General features: G+C 44.9%; 1 pseudogene; it reads left to right on the forward strand.

The window, feature by feature from the left end:
- The first annotated feature begins 596 nt into the window (after positions 1 to 596).
- On the forward strand, positions 597 to 17,609 carry LOC149371639 (putative fatty acyl-CoA reductase CG5065; annotated as a pseudogene).
- The last annotated feature ends 5,072 nt before the right edge of the window (positions 17,610 to 22,681 follow it).

Here is a 22,681-nt window from a genome sequence, read left to right on the forward strand (position 1 = left end):
ATTTCGACTGGGATGTCATTAACCCTCGTTTGTTCCGCCACCCGCTCTGCCCTCTACCTGTCTCTTAACTTTATATCTATCAGTTTGCTTTTGATAGCTCGCTGCGTGGTCTTCGATTTAACTTGGACCCTTGCACTCAGTCTGAGTGTGAGCGTGTCCCCCTGGCTGGAAAGCTCCACCGCTCAGATCCTCGTCCCCTTACAGAGGCCAAAATTCTGGGTCCTTGTACCAAACCGACATCATAGAGGACAGCTGTGAAGACGTTTTTTAGAATTCTTGAGACCCGGAAATGAGTTCAGGGTTGTAAACTGCCAGAGTGTGCCTAGTGCACCCTTTTAGTTACAGACTACGCTCATACGAAAAAGTCATCTGCCATCCTCTCTACCCTTTCTATCTCTACCTTCCTCTCCCTTGTTCACACGTGCAGGGCAGCGTGCTGGGCGTGGCCTAGTTAACCTCCCTGACTTTCAGTTCATCGTTCTCTCTCTATTCAGACCACTATACCATGTGGGCAAATGTTGTTGAATTTTAAGGCAGCTTTTGTTAAAATAATTTTCCTGTGCCATGCAGTTAGCTGCAGAGAATAGTGTTTCACCATGGTAGATCAGCCGCAGCGGAGTCCACGGTCAGCAGCGGGTGCCGAAGAACAGGAGGACTCCCGTGTGGCGCAGTTCTACCACGGTCGCGTCCTATTCATCACTGGAGGAACCGGATTCATAGGAAAGGTGGGCATGTTCCTCATGCTTGGTAACACCCGCACATTCAGTAAATGTTAACGGCCGCTTGAATGGTACAGCATACCAGCTGGCTGTAGAGCAAAATGCTTGAAGGAGGCTGCGAAATGGGCATACGCAGGGAAGATTTCATGGTAAAAGTATTTTTGGAAGCTTGGGCATCTGCAAGCAATTTGTACCGGGTTTCACACGATGGCCGCCGTGTAAAATGGCTCTTGGTTGGTCGGCGGGAGTCCGCTAGGCAATCGCGACATCTAACAATGCGATATTCAAAGTGCGTGCCACTGACTCCTTATTTCCATACGTGACCGCATATCGACTCCTGCCACTTACGAGTAACGTGATTCGTGCAACTACCAAATGAATCACCCAGTGACAGATCGGAACCTCTTCAAGCCTTCCAGCGCTTCACACATTCAGTGAGACAAGCAGGTGCCTAAAGCAGTCTCACGGTGATTACCACGACATATACGTATATCAATCCCAGAAAAGCTGCGACACGAGCATGCTTGAGTAATTTTTCCCACATTTGCCTTGAGGAGCTGCATAGATTAAGCCACCCGGAAGCTCCAGAGCATTAATTGCTAGAGTAAACAATGTGTTCTATTCGTGATCGAATTAACGATGCTTTTTTATAACCTTAATTTTATTTCAGCATCACTGGACATAAACGTGCTCGTGTTTCAGGTTCTGGTTGAGAAACTGCTGCGGTCTTGTCCCGGGTTGAAAAGGGTCTACCTCCTCGTACGAAGTAAACGTGGAGAAGAACCGGCGGCAAGGCTTCGCACGATGCTCAACTCTGAAGTAAATCTCGCGCTTAGGCTTCACTCTGAGAAAGGCAGCGCTGGTGGACGACAGACAAAGACAAGAAGTAGACATAAATGCGCGTGTCCGTAGCCATCATCCACCAGCGCTGCCTCTCTCAGAATGATTGCCAACCAACCAACTCGACAAGCAGCATGCCTTGCTTATGCTTCAGTTTCATACTCTCATACTTTGAGTAGGCTTCAACAAGTGAAAGCTGATTAATGAGCTTAACTATACTGGTAAGAAGACTGGCGCTGGCTTAAGAACGCGCGTAGAAAGAGCGGTGGTGGCTAAGGGGTGCCCGTGACTTTTCCCTGAGCTGCTAGCCGGCCCCATCGATTGCAGAAATGCAGTTGCGCTTCTAGCACTCATTGCGCGCTGTGACGTAATGATGTTCGCTGGGCCTCCAGCGACCTATTTCGGCTCCATCCACATGCTGCTCCACGGCGCCCGACAATGACGTCATAGCAGCTGTACTCCGGTGAAGCATAGGGATAGGCTCCTTAATACAGATCTCGCTGTAAAAAAAAAAAAAAACACTTTCTGGGACTGTATTCAGCGTGCCAGCACGGCGGAGCGTATTCTGATGATTTGAACTGTCAGAACAGTAAAGAGAATATTGTGTACTCGCATGATACAAGCAAGGTGCTTCGAATAACCTGGGGTTTTATGGTTTCACGATTCACTGTGGTACGGGGCTGTCACGACTGCTTTGAGCTAGACTTAGCTTCCAAACGTCCACTCTTTCTGCGGCACTAGGCTCGGGGACAACTTTCTGCCAACGGTTGACAAGTTTCGATATTGCCGGTTTATTGCAGTTACTTACAGGAATACACATAAGTACCAGAGCAAACCAGCAAGACACACGACGAAGAACGAGGACACACAAGCACTTGTTTGTCCTCGTTCTTCGTCGTGTGTCTTGCTGGTTTGCGCTGGTATTTATATGTAATGGGTCACCAACTATCCCGCACTCTTACCTTACAGGAATATGCTTCCTAGTTGAAGCTTGTCTTTGAGCTGGCTGGTGTGATGCAGAACCACGCATGATGCCAGAGAAAATGAAGATCAGACACAGGAACGCATTCAGGCGGCATAGCCCTGGATGAATGTGTTCCGGTTTCTTTCTGTCGGTTTCGCTTCCGCTGTGCCACTTTCTGGAGTGGCTGTCTTTTCCTTGCCACCCTTGAATGGCCGGCAAAAGCACCGCGGTGGTCGAATTTCGATGGAGGTGAAATGCTAGAGGCCCGTGTACTGTGCGATGTCAGTGCTCGTTAAAGCGCCACAAGTGATCGAAATTTCCAGAGCCCTTCACTACGGCGTCCTTCATAGTCCGAGTTGCTTTGGAACGTAAAACCCCAATAAACCAAACCAAACCATAGCGACTGTTATGGTCCCTGGCGGTAAGTGTACTAAAGCAGGCAGCGCCACCACAACGCGAAATAAAACGATTTCAGTTTGCTGCATCATATTTTAAGATGAATGGATAAGTCAGGATGGAAGTGATGGGTACATCCTAACGGAAAACAGGATGGAGCATTTAAGCCAGGAAATTTCAGTGCACTGTTGTCAAGAAACCTCTTTAACGTTTTCTTTTTAGCAGAACGGAGCGCCATACTAGATCATAATCTAAGAAGGTTAAAGTTACTTTGCTTTTCTTCCACATACGTCAAGGTTTTGGAGGTGTCTTTCCTTTCATAGAGTTTAACATATTTGAATATAACGATAACATACTTCAAGGATAAATTGTGGTTTCAGCATATTTTCTATAGAATGAAGCCATGTATATGACGTAGAAGTTTGAGATAAAATCGCGTTAAAGTATTTCAACTACATCTTATTCTTTTTCTTCACCAGGTGTTTGATCGCGTTAGGCAAGATCAGCCTGCTGCCCTGGGAAAGGTCAGGGCGATCGCAGGGGACCTGGCTTTGCCGAACTTGGGACTGAGCGATGCCGACCAGACAGTCTTAATCGAAGAAGTCTCTGTTGTATTTCACTCAGCTGCCACCGTCAGGTTTAATGATCCTCTGAAGTGAGCTGCCAAACAATTTACGTACGCATACTATGTCTCAGATCTATGCTCGCCGCATTTACTGGCACTGAAAGAAGTTCCTAAAACGCGACGTGAAAGCTAATACCATGCGATTCATAATGCATCTTTATGTAACGTGAGCTAAATTAGTGCTTTTGGGCCTACCACCTGCCCGGCATGTTGCTTCATCACAGTGCCATTCATTAAAGGTTTAATGAAGCCGTACCATCAGCGAGTGCTCGAATACTCCGGCTGTCATTATCGTTAAAAACGCAGTTATATATAAACTAAGCGTACAAAAATGCCTGCCAGAAATTTTTGTTTCCTTTTCTTTTCGGTAAGCAGAAATGTACTTTGACGACTTCACTTATACGTACCAGGCAGAGTCTTAGTTTTGGTGCCTAACACATTTACTGATGCAAAATAATGAAAACCAAGCGCAGCCTCCCCCTGCCCCCCCCCCTCCCCCCCCCCCCCTTTTTGTGTGGAGCCCATAGGCAATTTTGGAGCTATGAACTGTATTTCTTTTGCAGACGAGCGGTTACGCTCAATGTCCTGGGTACTCGGCGTCTACTAGAACTTTCCAGGAAGATGCCAAAACTTTGTGTAAGTTATGAGTAATACTGTACAAATATTCAAAGTTCAAAGTTAGGTGGAATTTTATGAAGCTTCTGACCAATTTATAAGCTATTGTTGGTTATGCTACAGAACTGACCTTTTTATTACGCTTGCACTAGATCATCCTTGAAACTTAGGTTAAAGGGTGGAAGAAAATGAGAATGCTTAGCTGCGTAAGTTACTGTATGCGCTCTGAGAGGAGTGACAGCAGCCGGGAAGTACTCTACGCGACGAAAATCATCAGAGAGCACTTATTAAAGCAAGCCTGAGTCTTGAGAAATTGACCAGCATAGCTCTTGAAGCGTAAATCACGTCAATGGAGCACAACCAATAGTTTTTCTCTGTGCCACCTCCTATTTCTTTAGCTTCGTTATTTTCATTGTGAACCTTTGCACGCCATCGCAATGAAAATAAATTTTCCTTTTTAGACCGCATCACTTAAGTGCCCGTTGTTGAGTTGAGCAGCGACACCACCGTAGGTGTAACTAATACTGTTATCGAACTAATGCATACATTCTCGCGCGATGTGCATTGCACATCGTCTTCTTCATCAACTAATACTACTATTGAACTAATATCCTCGCCAGACGTGCCGACAACCCAGCACCTCAAATAATGCTCTCATCATTAGGCTATCGCCTCATCAGTAGGTGATAGCCTAATGATGAGAGCATTAGGCTATCGCTGCAGCCGATCACGCCTCGTGTTAAACTGCAACACACTCTCGCGCTCAAATTTCGTATCAGGGAGAATCGTAATCGTCCTTAGAATTTACTTACAAATGTCACCTAGAACTCATGGTATCCTCCACATAATCTGGGTGACTGCGATTTTGAACAAAAAGTAGTGTGCACCTATCTAGCGTTAAGCACGCGTCGCCACCGTCGGTGAAACCAAGCCAAACCTTAGAGAAATAAATAAATAATTAAATAAAGAAACCAACAAATAAATAAACATTGCCGCGACTGGAATTCGAACCTGCCGCTCCGCGAACAGATCAACTTCACTGGCCCCTTCACAAGAGCTGTAGGCTATCATCGCACTTTTTTTAAACATGTTTATTACACTGAAATATGTTATATATACATGAGCTATTCACAAAGCTTTTAGGAATCACCACGAAAGGCATCCGAAATCAACAGAGTACCAGAGCACTAGAAGGGAGGTAAGGGTGAGCACTTCACCGGGAGAGAATGCAACACTGGTTCCATGTCGGTCAGTTCATACACTTCCCTGAGTTGAACTATCATTTGGCAGAAATGAGGTTTCGTCGAAACTGACTCCCAGTGCCGTGCATCATTCTAGCTTTTCATAAGCTGTGGAGTTCTACATGAAGTAACATATACAGAGGTTTATCATCATATTGTACTGGTATGAAAAGTCAAATAAATTCGCTTTTTCAAGGTCCGTTGCAGGACATCACAGAACCGAATTCAGTCCTTACAGTTGGTGAAGCCATGTTCAATTGTTTCAGGAATGTCACAGAAGTGGCATTTCCCAGATGACACGAAAATGCCCCTTTTATGAACCCAAATCTTCACTGGCAATGTTTCCGTATGTAACTTCTAGAAGGAAATTTTAAGGCAATGCTAAAGTACAATTTCTTGCACCAGGGTAATGACGCCATGCCCTGGTAATGGCAAGTACTACATCGAGCTGTAAATAGGAGGTGGGAAAAGCACAGAAATCAACTCTTTGTAGTAGCGTTTTCGCAACAATGAAAATAAGAACTCTGTTGAAAAAGGACTAGGAGAAAACAAAGAACAAAATGCACTTCATGCATGAAGACTCATATATAAGGGCGGCCAGTGAAGTTAGAACACACGTCTTGCACTCCGGAGACCCTGGTTCGATTGCCCAACTCGACCAATTTCCTGTTCGGTGTTATTTTTTATTAATGTGGTCTGACTAGAAATTGGGCTTAACGGATATCATTCGAATGCCATCGATGCACTGCGCGCCAATGCTGCTAACGCCGGCTTCGAAGGCCAGAAGGGGCGGACCTTCTTGTGGCGCCATCTGTCGTAGACAGAGCCAACTGCTCGGCGCCTCTGCCGCGCGGCGCGCCGATGGCGCTGCCATCTGGCGGAGCGCGGCTGAAGCAACGCTGTTCAAGGTTAGCCGAGGCCACCGTCGGGAGCTACGCGACGGCTCGAAACCTGGGGCATTAATGGTTGCGCAATAAAGTTTACGCTGCTACTTACTCAGAATTAACGGTTAACTCGTTAAATGTGGCCACTGTTTCAAAAAGTTCTTAGTGGGTGTATAAGTTTTACTGATTTAATCTTCTTCGCCATCTCTCTCGTAGGCTATTGTTCACGTATCAACAGCATATTCCAACTGGAGTAAGAATGAAGTATACGAGGTGATATACCCCTCGGCTGTAGATGCTGAGAATATAATTAAAGCAACCTAGTAAGTATGCTTGAAAGTAATTGCTGTGCTACAGTTATCCTGCGAAAAAGCTCTTAAATTTATTATGTAATTATTGTAGGTCAGCTTTTATGCTCTTTAGATTTAAATAAAGACGTCATGATTAGCGGCAGCAATGAGATGTTCCTGAAGTTTTCTACACTCAAGAGACGAAATGTTTAGGACGATCCGTTATTGATAGGAAGTTTCTGTTCTTTTTCAATGCAGATGCGCCGATGAGAAGACAGCTGAAACAATGAGCGAGTTCTCGATTGGGCAGCCAAACAATTACGCCCTGACCAAGGCAGTGGCTGAATCACTGATCCTCGATGAGCGAGGAACGCTTCCAGTGGCCATAGTCCGGCCATCCATCGTCACGGCCTCGTGGAAGGAACCCTTTCCGGTGAGGAATCAAGATTATTTTCGCATACTACTAACCCGTCAAAAAATGAAGGACTGAGTAACGCATTATAACGAGGCTAATTTCATTTACGAACCGTCAGTAATCTAGTTGTGGTTTCATCAAGAGGAAGCTCCTGTCTACGGGCGTTGGAAGTGCATTTCTGCAAAGCACGCTGAACTTCTTTGCTTTTTAAATGACAGAAGCCAACAGCCACAGAAACCAAGGGGCACAGGGGATTTTTTTATTAATTTATTTATTTGTAGTGTTGATCAATTTAGAATATTACTTAATATGTTATCGCTTAAAGCTAATTGATTAGAAAAGCAGAAGAAAAAACAACCACATGCCGCCGGTGGGATCCGAACCCACGACCTCCGAATTACGCGTCCGGTGCTCTACCTCTGAGCTACGGCGACGGCTGTCAAACCTTCTGCTTTCGGGGGTATTTATGTTGACAAGTAACCTAACCTTGAGAGTGTTCATCAGCGCCACCCACGTTCATAAGCGGCGGACGTAGAACGTCCTGATTTAGCGCAGGTGTGACGTAGAACGTCATCGAACGGAGAGGGTGGAAGCTGTGTGAGAACCCTCTTATGCTTCCTATGGCATCAAGGCTGCCAGAATCGAGGCCCTCGCTAAGCAATTAAGCAAACAAGGAAGGGGATGAGGGGCTCGTTGTAAATATGACAGAAGCCAACAGCCACAGAAACCAAGGGGCACAGGGGATTTTTTTATTAATTTATTTATTTGTAGTGTTGATCAATTTAGAATATTACTTAATATGTTATCGCTTAAAGCTAATTGATTAGAAAAGCAGAAGAAAAAACAACCACATGCCGCCGGTGGGATCCGAGCCCACGACCTCCGAATTACGCGTCCGGTGCTCTACCTCTGAGCTACGGCGACGGCTGTCAAACCTTCTGCTTTCGGGGGTATTTATGTTTACAAGTAACCTAACCTTGAGCGTGTTCATCAGCGCCACCCACGTTCATCAATTAGCTTTAAGCGATAACATATTAAGTAATATTCTAAATTGATCAACACTACAAATAAATAAATTAATAAAAAAATCCCCTGTGCCCCTTGGTTTTTGTGGCTGTTGGCTTCTGTCATATTTACAACGAGCCCCTCATCCCCTTCCTTGTTTGCTTAATTGCTTAGCGAGGGCCTCGATTCTGGCAGCCTTGATGCCATAGGAAGCATAAGAGGGTTCTCACACAGCTTCCACCCTCTCCGTTCGATGACGTTCTACGTCACACCTGCGCTAAATCAGGACGTTCTACGTCCGCCGCTTATGAACGTGGGTGGCGCTGATGAACACTCTCAAGGTTAGGTTACTTGTAAACATAAATACCCCCGAAAGCAGAAGGTTTGACAGCCGTCGCCGTAGCTCAGAGGTAGAGCACCGGACGCGTAATTCGGAGGTCGTGGGTTCGGATCCCACCGGCGGCATGTGGTTGTTTTTTCTTCTGCTTTTCTAATCAATTAGCTTTAAGCGATAACATATTAAGTAATATTCTAAATTGATCAACACTACAAATGAATAAATTAATAAAAAAATCCCCTGTGCCCCTTGGTTTCTGTGGCTGTTGGCTTCTGTCATATTTACAACGAGCCCCTCATCCCCTTCCTTGTTTGCTTAATTGCTTAGCGAGGGCCTCGATTCTGGCAGCCTTGATGCCATAGGAAGCATAAGAGGGTTCTCACACAGCTGCCACCCTCTCCGTTCGATGACGTTCTACGTCACACCTGCGCTAAATCAGGACGTTCTACGTCCGCCGCTTATGAACGTGGGTGGCGCTGATGAACACTCTCAAGGTTAGGTTACTTGTAAACATAAATACCCCCGAAAGCAGAAGGTTTGACAGCCGTCGCCGTAGCTCAGAGGTAGAGCACCGGACGCGTAATTCGGAGGTCGTGGGTTCGGATCCCACCGGCGGCATGTGGTTGTTTTTTCTTCTGCTTTTCTAATCAATTAGCTTTAAGCGATAACATATTAAGTAATATTCTAAATTGATCAACACTACAAATGAATAAATTAATAAAAAAATCCCCTGTGCCCCTTGGTTTCTGTGGCTGTTGGCTTCTGTCATATTTACAACGAGCCCCTCATCCCCTTCCTTGTTTGCTTAATTGCTTAGCGAGGGCCTCGATTCTGGCAGCCTTGATGCCATAGGAAGCATAAGAGGGTTCTCACACAGCTGCCACCCTCTCCGTTCGATGACGTTCTACGTCACACCTGCGCTAAATCAGGACGTTCTACGTCCGCCGCTTATGAACGTGGGTGGCGCTGATGAACACTCTCAAGGTTAGGTTACTTGTAAACATAAATACCCCCGAAAGCAGAAGGTTTGACAGCCGTCGCCGTAGCTCAGAGGTAGAGCACCGGACGCGTAATTCGGAGGTCGTGGGTTCGGATCCCACCGGCGGCATGTGGTTGTTTTTTCTTCTGCTTTTCTAATCAATTAGCTTTAAGCGATAACATATTAAGTAATATTCTAAATTGATCAACACTACAAATGAATAAATTAATAAAAAAATCCCCTGTGCCCCTTGGTTTCTGTGGCTGTTGGCTTCTGTCATATTTACAACGAGCCCCTCATCCCCTTCCTTGTTTGCTTAATTGCTTAGCGAGGGCCTCGATTCTGGCAGCCTTGATGCCATAGGAAGCATAAGAGGGTTCTCACACAGCTGCCACCCTCTCCGTTCGATGACGTTCTACGTCACACCTGCGCTAAATCAGGACGTTCTACGTCCGCCGCTTATGAACGTGGGTGGCGCTGATGAACACTCTCAAGGTTAGGTTACTTGTAAACATAAATACCCCCGAAAGCAGAAGGTTTGACAGCCGTCGCCGTAGCTCAGAGGTAGAGCACCGGACGCGTAATTCGGAGGTCGTGGGTTCGGATCCCACCGGCGGCATGTGGTTGTTTTTTCTTCTGCTTTTCTAATCAATTAGCTTTAAGCGATAACATATTAAGTAATATTCTAAATTGATCAACACTACAAATGAATAAATTAATAAAAAAATCCCCTGTGCCCCTTGGTTTCTGTGGCTGTTGGCTTCTGTCATATTTACAACGAGCCCCTCATCCCCTTCCTTGTTTGCTTAATTGCTTAGCGAGGGCCTCGATTCTGGCAGCCTTGATGCCATAGGAAGCATAAGAGGGTTCTCACACAGCTTCCACCCTCTCCGTTCGATGACGTTCTACGTCACACCTGCGCTAAATCAGGACGTTCTACGTCCGCCGCTTATGAACGTGGGTGGCGCTGATGAACACTCTCAAGGTTAGGTTACTTGTAAACATAAATACCCCCGAAAGCAGAAGGTTTGACAGCCGTCGCCGTAGCTCAGAGGTAGAGCACCGGACGCGTAATTCGGAGGTCGTGGGTTCGGATCCCACCGGCGGCATGTGGTTGTTTTTTCTTCTGCTTTTCTAATCAATTAGCTTTAAGCGATAACATATTAAGTAATATTCTAAATTGATCAACACTACAAATGAATAAATTAATAAAAAAATCCCCTGTGCCCCTTGGTTTTTGTGGCTGTTGGCTTCTGTCATATTTACAACGAGCCCCTCATCCCCTTCCTTGTTTGCTTAATTGCTTAGCGAGGGCCTCGATTCTGGCAGCATTGATGCCATAGGAAGCATAAGAGGGTTCTCACACAGCTTCCACCCTCTCCGTTCGATGACGTTCTACGTCACACCTGTGCTAAATCAGGACGTTCTACGTCCGCCGCTTATGAACGTGGGTGGCGCTGATGAACACTCTCAAGGTTAGGTTACTTGTAAACATAAATACCCCCGAAAGCAGAAGGTTTGACAGCCGTCGCCGTAGCTCAGAGGTAGAGCACCGGACGCGTAATTCGGAGGTCGTGGGTTCGGATCCCACCGGCGGCATGTGGTTGTTTTTTCTTCTGCTTTTCTAATCAATTAGCTTTAAGCGATAACATATTAAGTAATATTCTAAATTGATCAACACTACAAATAAATAAATAAATAAAAAATTCCCTGTGCCCCTTGGTTTCTGTGGCTGTTGGCTTCTGTCATATTTACAACGAGCCCCTCATCCCCTTCCTTGTTTGCTTAATTGCTTAGCGAGGGCCTCGATTCTGGCAGCCTTGATGCCATAGGAAGCATAAGAGGGTTCTCACACAGCTTCCACCCTCTCCGTTCGATGACGTTCTACGTCACACCTGCGCTAAATCAGGACGTTCTACGTCCGCCGCTTATGAACGTGGGTGGCGCTGATGAACACTCTCAAGGTTAGGTTACTTGTAAACATAAATACCCCCGAAAGCAGAAGGTTTGACAGCCGTCGCCGTAGCTCAGAGGTAGAGCACCGGACGCGTAATTCGGAGGTCGTGGGTTCGGATCCCACCGGCGGCATGTGGTTGTTTTTTTTCTGCTTTTCTAATCAATTAGCGTTAAGCGATAACATATTAAGTAATATTCTAAATTGATCAACACTACAAATAAATAAATTAATAAAAAAAATCCCCTGTGCCCCTTGGTTTCTGTGGCTGTTGGCTTCTGTCATATTTACAACGAGCCCCTCATCCCCTTCCTTGTTTGCTTAATTGCTTTTTAAATGGTGCTCTGAAATCTTGAAGTGATAGTAATCAATATATTGTGTATATGTGTATATATATATATATATATATATATATATATATATATATATATATATATATATATATATATATATATATATATATATATATATATACACTTTTTTTTCTTCCTTAAGGGCTGGATCGACAACTTCAATGCGCTTACCGGTATCGTGGCGTGCGTAAGTGCCGGTGAAACGCGCCGTCATTTCTTATCCTGGAGCTCTTACGTTTGATGGTGGCGGGAACTGGCTTATTAAACATTTCCATATACTTGCAGGTGAGTTCAGGCCTATTACCTTCGGTCATGGTGAAAAAGGGATCCTTAGCTGACATAATTCCTGTGGACATAGTAACGAACATGCTCATATGCGTGCCCTGGCACACCAGCGTGACAAGGTGACAATTATTCCTTGTGCTTGAACAGTCATTCTTTGCATCCAGCAGTGTATCCACCGTGCGTGGTTCCCTTCTTTCAAAGCTACGGAACCCCAACTTCCGGTTTCAGCTCCTGGCACTAGGACAACCCTTTAAAAAGCAGTTTTGGCTACAATGGGCCTCAAAATGAAACATAAAAGCGAACAAATGCACATTAGAAAACTGTAAATGATATCTGGGCTGTTAATTCTGCAAGTAAAAAAAGTTAAACCGTTTGTCGCATAAAGTTTTGTTTAAGGAGAACGAACTTCACCGAGGTTAAGAAAAATAGGCTCTGAATAAATCCTTCGCGAGTACAATCAGTTGAGCATGATTACTCGAAACAGCGCCTAATCGACAAGAAAAGACACACTTAACGATTAATATATGGATCTTTTATTTTTATTTTTATTTTTTGGAAGGGCAGAGACCATCATGAAATAAAAGTGCGAAAAATCCTAGGCTGGGACTGATTTCCACATGGCCACTGAAAAGAAGGGAACAAATATAAGACGTAAAAGTGTCCACGTGCGTGCGTTAATGCGTATGCGTGCCCTTTTCAATGATGCTCTTTTTATAGCACCACTATGATGCGGTTAATGCAATCCAAAGCCCACATTAAAAAAAATCTGTTTCACACACATTTTTTTTTTCTTTTTTCATCGACTGGCGCCTTCTTTGATAAGAGAGCCAGCGGCAGACATTCGTCTCCCTGGCAGAAAAAGGTGAACCAAGACGACCGTTTTTACACGCTAAATCCCCAGGATTCTTAGTGTACACAGCTGTTATTTGCTTAACTATTTCAAATAACAACGAACGAAGAGTCATCTATGCTTGCTTTTGAATACGTTCACATGCTTTCTCTTTTCGATTCCTCTAGGCCAAATGGTCGGGATCCTTATTTATGCTCTGGTCTCAGAACGTTCTTGCGTAACGTGATTGCTTCGATACAGAGTAGTAGCATAATCATTGCGCCTGATAACAACGTGGCAGGGGTGAACAGTGCTTAGTTACCTTAAGACACATAGCAGCTCTGCAGGCCACGACAGGTCAAGCATAGGTTAGTCACAGATTAAAGCACCTCAGGCAGTAAATTGCAGTACTAAAAGTACCACATAAACAGCACGAAAACCGTATAAGACAAGAAAGGTCAAACACCAACACGAGAACTTATTTCCAAGCTGGAAGTCAGTGCACATGTTGTGGCGCACTGTGTGCCCCTTTTATGTGGTATGAAGAGACAATTCATTCGACATACTCAAATTCAAGGAAACCAGAATCAAGTTAGTAAAGGTGACCGGTCGCTCAGTAAATGCACCAAGTAATAAACGAATCTTGTCCGATTAAAATTTTATGCTAAGGAGAACCACGTCATGCCTTTCTTTCAGATGCGCTTGTTGGCTAGGCAGCGACCCACGAGTAATACTGAACAGTGGCCTCAACGACTGACGGACACAGCTCACTAGCTGTTCTTTTTTACCGCGTGATTATTTTTCACCATGTCCCAAATTGTGCCTAGGTTGCTTAGTCACGGCAGTGAACTTGTCAACTTGAAATCACATTTGCCTTTGTGCAGGCCAGAACACATCAAGGTGTATAACTGCACTAGCAGCAACTTCGAGCCGCATACGTGGGGTGAACTGGCTGATGAATTACGGAGGATCATCCCAATCTACCCGTTGCCCGACATGATTGTCTACCCGCATTTTTTGTTGACCGACAACCAGCTGTTGCATCGCCTGCTGCATTTATGCCTGCGTTACTTGCCAGCACGCACAGCTGACCTGGCCCTGCAGCTTACTGGTCGACAGCCGAGGTTGGTTCTGAATTTGCCGATGCCAAATGAGAAAAATCTTCCCACCCATACATCGGTGCTCAGAACTTTATCGTACGTTCTGGTATTCGTTTGTGAAGTTATTTCAGCGCGACTGTTCATTGCTATCAAATGAAGGTTTTCGTTTTACTTTTCACGACGTTAACAGATAAGTGAGAGGCAAACATGTTGCTTCGTTGTTTCTTGTCTGCGCGGAAGGTCATTCAATCCAATAATGAGAAGTGGCAATCATTTCAGATGGTATTAAGTTAAAAGTAAGCCACAAATTAGGTCATCGCCAGGATGACGCTTCCCTACTTCAGGATCTATGAGCGGCCAGCAATGTAGAAATATTATAAATAAAAGAGTTTAGACGCCGCAATAAAGGACTGCAGCCTGAAAAACCGTGGTTGCCAGATTCATCGAGGATGGTGTTTCAGCAGCTATGTGAGGCGTCTGGCAGTTTTCTCAACACAGTGCCCACTCACCGACGCTCGGGCAATCGACGCTCCTTACCTTCCTACCATCAATGCCTAGTTTTCTTCAAAATACTGCACGATGCTTTGTGTCAAATCAGGGCTGCAAACTTTGCTATACGTAGAGCTGCTTGTTCAGGACATGAGAGGTGAACACGAAATCTGCTTTTTTCTTCGAAACCAGTCGCGAAATTAAGCACTTGTTCTGATATGATTATTTGCTTCGTACGCTACAACAAAATTTCATGGTGCACTTGACATTTCACCTTTTCTGCTTTCCAGGTTCGTAACTCTTTACGAGAAGGTTTGCAAGCGCCTCGACGCAGTGCAGTTCTTTGGGACCAACAGCTGGCGCTTCCGGTCGAGCAATGTTGTCGGACTTGTGCGTGACCTCTCCGCCACAGATAAACAGGTGCACATATCTCCATTCAATATCAGAAAAATAGCCAGATGGAAAGATAAGTATTTTCAGAACTGGCTTGCTATTGCGCCATGGTGGCTCACCAACTACGGCGTTCGGCACTTGCACACTGAGCCATGGTCGGCACTCGGATCGAGGGAAATGCATCTGGGGGCCCCGACATGGCTGCAACTTTCCTTCGGCGCCCACTGACATATTCTGTTAAGTTCTTCATACTCAAAAGCATGCTCTCGGAATAAAAAAAGTTGTGTATGTGATGACAAGTAATCAGCGCTCGCAATAAAATGCTAATATGATCGTGTACTCAGGTTGCGGTGCACGTTAAATATTTCCTGATAGCCGATATTAATTCAGAGCCTTCCACTACTGTGGGCCCCATAGCAATACATTTAGAAATTAATTCATTGTTTTGTACTGACTTGGTTATAGGAAAAGAACAGCTATGATTCGAAAAGTCGGACAGTGCATTCGGCGTGAAATGATGAGAAAACATGTGTAAAAGAGCACTGGTTTCCTACTGGTCCTTCTCTTATAAGCAAGTCGTGCATGCCATTCAAAATTGGGAATTGGTACAAAGGTACCTACGGCAATCAACGCCTAGGTTTTTGACTAAATAAGAAAGACAACTGGCCCCTCAAAACCAGGAAAGAACTTATGGCAAAAACGAAGAGCTGGAAGTTCACGATTTCTTTCACTTACCCACAGCAGTGTTTCCACGCCGTGACCATCCTTTCAAGATCAAACGCATCACATGTCACACTTCAAGTTTTGCCAAATCATTCATAGCCAAAACCATTATTGATTGGAACCGGCTGCCTTCCACAATCGCAACTGAAACTAACGCGACATCATTTCATGAACTTTTAAAAAATCAAAGCGATGTGTAGTTTTCTTCTAGTTCTGTTCTGTTCACCGTAATGTGTTTGAGTTTCGCTTTTCGTTCTGTTTATTCCGATGTTTTTATTTTTTTTTTGCGTCTTGTTGTTCCGCCACATTTCGATTGTTGCTAACTACCAGTTATTGCTCTTTTCTTGCTTCTTTTTTGCCCTGTTACTGATGTTAAATGTTTTTATGTATACAATTTGTAATTTTTACCACCCCCTATGTAATACCCTCGTGAAAGAGGGCCTTTAGGGGTATCTTGAAATAAATAAATAAATAAATTTTTTGCGGTTGCAAACCGAGAAAGTGCACGTCTTGCCAGCATAACCAAAAAATTCAGTGAAATATTTCTCTGCGGTTGTGCTTTTTCCTGTACTGTGCTCGACAAGCATAGCTGTTAGTGCTTTCGTGATATGGGCATTTGCTATGCGCGGTAAAATCAAGAGGCTTCACCAACACCTGTGCGCAGCACACTCTGATACCTCCTCGCTAATGGTGACGTAGCTGTTCACGTGAGGTCATGGGATGTATCACGCCAGCGACGCTGTTCAAGCCGCGAATGAGCCACTACCATCTTCGTTGTAAAACAAATAACGTGGAAATTCTAGCGCTTAAAAGCCGGGCGGTTCACACGAATTACATATGAACATCAAGAGAATCAGTTGTCGAAACTTAGTTTCACAATTTAATCCGCAGTAGTTTCTGTTTAAGGCAGCAAGCAGCTTCAAGCACCTGTCCAGCCAAACAGCTTCTGAAAACGTGCCATTTCAAATGCCTACCGCCAAGACACATACATAAACCTTAATTTAAAGAATTTTCTTAATATTTTCTGATGTGCTGCTATCGTTGTTCTTAATTTATTTCAGAAAGTCTTCATCGTCACCAGCCGAGCTTAGTGTACTGCCCTACTAACGCCTGTCCAAGTGTCGATTCTCCCCCTTTTGTCCGTGTTTCGTGCACTGTTGTGAATAATGAATAAGTACCAAGTCGCCCAACTTTCTTCACTGTCCAAGTGTCCTAAAACAACATTGGTGTTCCGACTGCCCTGGCCTTGTTATCCCGCCAAAATTTTCAAAGCTTGTGTTTTCATTTAACAAGTTATAGTAAGATGTGGTCACTGCATTGCTGACATATATTACTCTAAGCCTTGTCTACCGTGGTACGCACAATTTCTTTTTCTTATTTTTAGATGCACATCTGTGTCTTTTCACTTTTTCTGAGAGCTAAAAGACTTCTTTTAGTGTGCTGGCACTGTGACTCCAAGTCACAGGCTTAGCCGAAGCTTATTTCTTTGTCCGAATCCTCTTCCTTGTTGTCGCCCCTATGCGGCAGGTGGGCCACACAGGTGAACTTGCAACGGCATCACAACCTGCTTACCAGACTGTGAGCAAGCTGCCTACCGTGGCAGGTGGCAGTTCATTGAATAGTGGCGATAGGTTTCGTAGTATTTCACTGAACGGCTGGTGGAAAGAGCTTGTTCGGGAAGAGCAGCATGGGTCTCGCAAGACTAATCGGTAGCAGCACGTGCCATCGCAGGGCAGTTGTGGGTTGCTTAACATCTAAACCAGTGTGCAGGAGTAGTATGAGGACTCCCAGCGATTTATGAATGTAAAGTAAAGAATGACCACTTCTCCAGATATGGGCTGCGCATTCACGCTACCGTGTCATACCATTCGGAACCGGCGCTTAAGTCGAATTTGCCCGATCTATATCTAAAGACTACTTGACCTTCAATTACCGAGCCTTGAACCGAAACCGAGGCGAAAATCCAAGTGCCAGCGCAAATAATTCGCATTTTGCCTGACCGCACTAAATCGCACGTCATTTTCTTTTTCTGTTTATGCAGTTATTTGGCATGAACGTCCGAAACGTGGAATGGACCTCGTACTTTGACAACTACGCTCTGGGTATTCGCAGGTACCTCTTCAAGGCCAAAGATGCGGAACTCCCGCAGGCATGGAAGCATTTACGACGGTAAGGACACGCATGAACTCTAGCATAGCTCGATCTCAAGCAAGGCGAAATGGAAGGAAAAAACGTCTACAGCGGCTAGCAGACCAGATGAGCTAATTGTGAATTAGCAATTTTAGTAAACTTCAAAGTGTCAGCACTGACACAGAAATTTAGACTTTGTGAGCGAATGGTACGCGGTAAGATGCCACGCTGGTCGAGTTTTCGGAAAGTGGGCTTCTGAGCAAAACAGAGCCCCACCTGGGCTTAGACACAAACTTCCCGGTTCAGTGCTCGTGCTAAAAGCCCGAATAAATAAGCAAAGAACCACAAAAACACGAACACCACGCATATAAAACGCAGGAGCTCATTTCAGATTTCACTGTTTTAAGCATGTGTTCACCGCTGCACAACTTAGTGCCCTTTATACGTTCATAGAACAATAAAAGATTACAGCGGGGCTTGTCTGGTCACCCTTTTCTGTCCGTGCGTTTGTTGCGTTTGTCTGCAGTCGTTTGAGAGTATGTTAGCCGGCCTAGTAGTGTGCGTCATGAAAGAGACAAATAATATAAACAGGAAAAATCACAGACGTTAACCAGACGAACATCCGGGTTGCTCGCACACACTGTTGCAAGCTCAGGAGTTTGGCAGAGAAGGAACTGGAAGCGGGCTCATTCGCGCATAGACATACAAGACACAACTCCACCGTCAAATACTACGCCCACAACTCCAGCAATCATCACCAAGTCTATCATAAGGAATAAAGTAACGAAAGAATCGAAAGTGAAATATGAAGCGCTGAGACGTTCGCGTCCTTGTGATATTTTATATTGTTTAATTGTATGAGAACAATCCCGCCTTATCTTTCTATATCAATGCATTTTTCTCTTTTCTTTACAGGCTCTACGTAGCACACATTTTTATCAAGTCCTTTATGGCCGTTGTTGCTTTTGGTTTGCTGGTGGGAGTGGGGCTTAAATGTTGTAAAGCTCAGTCACTCCAATGTTTGGCGTAGATCTGAGAGAAATAACCAATTCTTTGTTTGTCTCGACGGTAATTCGTGCAGGAATGTAAGGGGCAAGGAGATTATCCGTGAACAATGCCAGTAGACGCAGAAGATATTGGAAACTGTCGATATGAGCGCTGACATCTCTAAAGTATTGTTTTCGTGACCTATTACTTCATCAGGAAAGGAATAAAAGCATGAATGTTCATTGTGGACTTCAGTGACATTTTTTTTACACAATCTGAAGTGACTTACTTAGGCGCTCATTTGTTTTCGCGTCGATCATGAGAACCACTAAGAGACAGGACAATTCGATTGCGAGATCATACAACTCACATCAGTATCAAAAAAGACAGCAGGGCAACCAAGGAACAAGCAAAAAAAAAAAGAAATCTCGTACAAAATTTCAATGGAGAATAGTTTGCCTATTATGAATGAATAAGGACGAAAGCTCATTACTCTTTTCGTGACTCCGGGAAAACTTTTGCCGCATCAAAGCCTGCTAGTTCATTTTTAAACAGATAATTATTACTACCTCTCTTTAAACGTAACCTAACCTGACCCCTTCCAAACCTAGGAGAAACGAACCCTAAAACTTAATTGTTAATCGCTAATATTTAACGCTTCTATTTAAAGCACAACCTAACTGTAACCATACTTACGGTAGACTGTCATGAACTCAAGTAGAGATAAAGGCCTCGGTGTAGCGAACTTCTCTATCGAGGCGCGATAGATAGCGGTGAGTTTTTGTCCTTTTCGGACAGAAATTGGCCCAATGAGCTGTTATCCAGCTTTTACAAAAAAAAAGGTTTCTGGCGGTCAAAACAATTCGGTCAAAATTCCAGCGTCACACTGAAAGGGAGCGCAGATTAAAGTAAACTTGACTCACAGCCGAGTAACGAAACACGACAGCGCATTTCCTTGAGCAACAATTCCGATCCCAATGAAAGGAAGCAGCCGCTTCGAGAGGCGCTATTTGCGCAAAGCAACTCGTAGCGCACCAGCTGGTATCTTTCCTGCAACGTTCACACGCTCCCTTGCGTTCCAAGAGGTCTCCAGCAGGAACAGCCACTTTTCTATACTGCCTGCAATTGTTCCGCCCATTCTGTTAATATGACCTTGCTTTGTTAACGAGTGCGAAACCTTGTTAGCGTCACGAGTCAGCAAATAAGAAGTAGCTTAACTATCTCTGGCGTTCCGAAGGGAAGGATTGGATTTCTAGTTATGCAGTATAATTACGATCTCTTTTTGTCACGACTATTCACTACTGGTGACGAAGTTGTTGACAATTACTCTTGTGTGGCTAACACCGCCTGCGTATCACTATCACCGTTACCACCCCATACAATGCAGTTGTGCAACACCTTACTACCATAGTTGCATAGCCAGATGCCGGGGCGCTGTCATCGCTAGGTGCTTATCGCTGGGTACTGGAAAATGAAAAGTGGCGAGAAAGCCGCAATGGAGAGTGCAAAAAGATGTAATCAAGAAGGAGTGGGTACTCTCCCGGGAGTACAATAACCACAGGGGTGCAAGAAAATTGTCGGAGAATGTCGCAGGGGGCAATTAGGTAATGGTAGCGGTAGTGTTTAATAATGCTCTGAACGGCCACGGAGTAGAATTAAGTGAGCGATTAGAAGATGGAGTTGAAGCATGCGGGTGCATCAACGCAGTATGCGGGTGCATACTGCGTGCAAGTATGCATGTGCATCAACGCAGGTGCAGGTCGTACTGTACAACGTACCGAATGTACCGTACAGATGTACGCCAATGTCACACTCTGAATGTATGTGAATTAAAGGAATTGAATTGGCCGTGAGCGGGATAAAGCCCGCAGCGGCGTGAACAAATCAGCTTCGCTGGCCGCTAGATTAGAGCACAAAGGCGCCGTCGGCGAAGCCTACCACCCAGCGTTTTTATCTGCTAGTCTCTCCTGCTGTCCTTTGGATATCGTCGTCTTCACCAGTATTCATCCGCTTCCAGAGGGCGCAATCAAGAGCCATCTGACGTGCATGGAGCGGAATGGAACGGCGAGAGATTAGAACCACCGCAAAATGGTTGCATCAAACAACGAGGAACGCTCCAGCACGTAATGCATGCAATCGCATTCTGACACATCAGTTGAATAGATCGTACACATAATTTTTCAAGCGTCAGTGCCCTGTTGTTTGAAGCAAGAGTAGGGTGTCTTAGAATGCGAAGATGCAAGAAAATTTAATCAAGAAGATGGCATATGTGCGGTGTGTATTAAATCTGTTGAAAAAAAAACGTAATATTTTACTACAATGTGGCAGCATCCACCCAGATGTCGACGCGGGAATAGTCACTATCCCTGAGGGTTTAGAGATGCAAAGGTAATGTTCATGAGGGCGAGGAGGAAAAACATTTATTAAGCGCATAAATACTGGGTGCGTTCAGTAGGAGGAACAATTGGTCACCATTATAATCACGTCCCTCTCAACCAAACATATCTCAACCAACGAACCTGGCCACCAGACTGTGCGCAACCTGCCCGCAGGTAGCACTGTACACGATAAGAAGACCTTCCTTCATCCCATCCAGAGACAAAAAAGCCCCTTTGGAAGAGTCAGGTTCGGCTGACGAACCAAGCCAATTAGAGCTCGCAAAGAAAGACAGGAATTTTGAACTATTAACCAAACCGTTCCTTTTGAAATGATAACGTATATCAAGTATATGGCGTACCGGTTGCGCAGTGGCATCATACACTTTTTTTTGCATTTTTTTTTCATGCCCTATTTCAATTACACTATTGGACACATGTCAGCTTGCCACAGACGGCTTGCATCCTACCTCCATCTATTCGTCTAGTTTGTTCCCTTGGATTTATGAAAGCCCGAAACAAGCAAGAAAATTAGATGCGGGCATGTACGTGCCTATCGGGTGAGGCATAGCATGATTTTTGCCCATGTCTGGCGTACCACATTGCTTTGCGATATGGAGTCGTCCTTCATTAATGCAGTCCACATTAATCGCTTATAAGTAACTCTGCTGCTGAACGAGAGGTAAAGCCGGTTTCTATCGTCAATAACAGGTACGTATGTCGATGCAAGTGGCGGCAGTAATCTCAGTTCGACGGTGTTCGCGAAATTGCGTACAAGTCTGTTAATGTGAAAGTACGGAGGTGGTATGTGATATCTTAACCATAAGCTCCTCCAGATGGTTAGAGGTGAGCCAAAGCCGCCAGATCAATGAAGGAGAGGAGGGGGTTGTACAATGAGGTTGTACAATAAGGGCATTCATGACAAGTCCAGGATTCAGAACATTTGGAACACGTTGGGGAGGACCGGATACGGTATGATGGCAAGAACGGGCAGGGTTGAAGAGTAGCTCTAGCCCCGTCCGTTCGACGCCTATATAGTGCGTTTATATAATGTATCCCTCTTTTTCACTTTCAATCTAATGCTTCACTTTCAAAGGCTATCTCTCCGCCTTTCTCTACGCTTACGTACAAGCCGGAACGACTGTATGGACGAAAATGTGTTCTTCAGAAGCGCTCGTGATTGTTAGGCTTCCCATTAACTCTTCTTTCATGCGGCAACATCTTAACGAGGGTTGCTTATCGTAGGGGTTTACAACAGATGTGTAAGATGGAGAGCAGCACAGTGGGGAGCCGCACATGAGAGCCGCATTGTATGTCCCGAAAACTGTGTGCTCTTTTTTTGGAAGCGATTGCCCGCCTCTCTGCAGTTGTAGAAATGAAAAGCCTGCGGTGTCTTCTAGCTGAGTTCTCTAAAAAGTGATCCGCGTCTTGATGAATATATCTGGATTATTAAAAATATTATTGATTTTTAAATATTACGCCTCGCGCAATGCCTGAGGCATTAGAGTAACTACAGTGATTCTATGAAGCGCCAGTGAAAGCATCCTAGCGGCGTCGGCTGGAAGCAAGTGTCGGGTCACCCTCTCCGGCTTCCCCATCGCTACGCATGTGATTTGCCGATCTCTTGGGTGCGCGCTGACTGCTCCTGAGGCGACAGCGGCTGACAAGAAATTAAATTCTTGGATAGCACCAACATCTCAGCTAAAAGGGCCGATCTATTTGCCGTACGCGCTAAATGTTTAGTGCTTTCCAA

Source organism: Amblyomma mixtum, chromosome 1 (assembly GCF_055824585.1).
Source record: "Amblyomma mixtum isolate Tamu chromosome 1, ASM5582458v1, whole genome shotgun sequence".
Lineage (NCBI taxonomy): Eukaryota > Metazoa > Arthropoda > Arachnida > Ixodida > Ixodidae > Amblyomma > Amblyomma mixtum.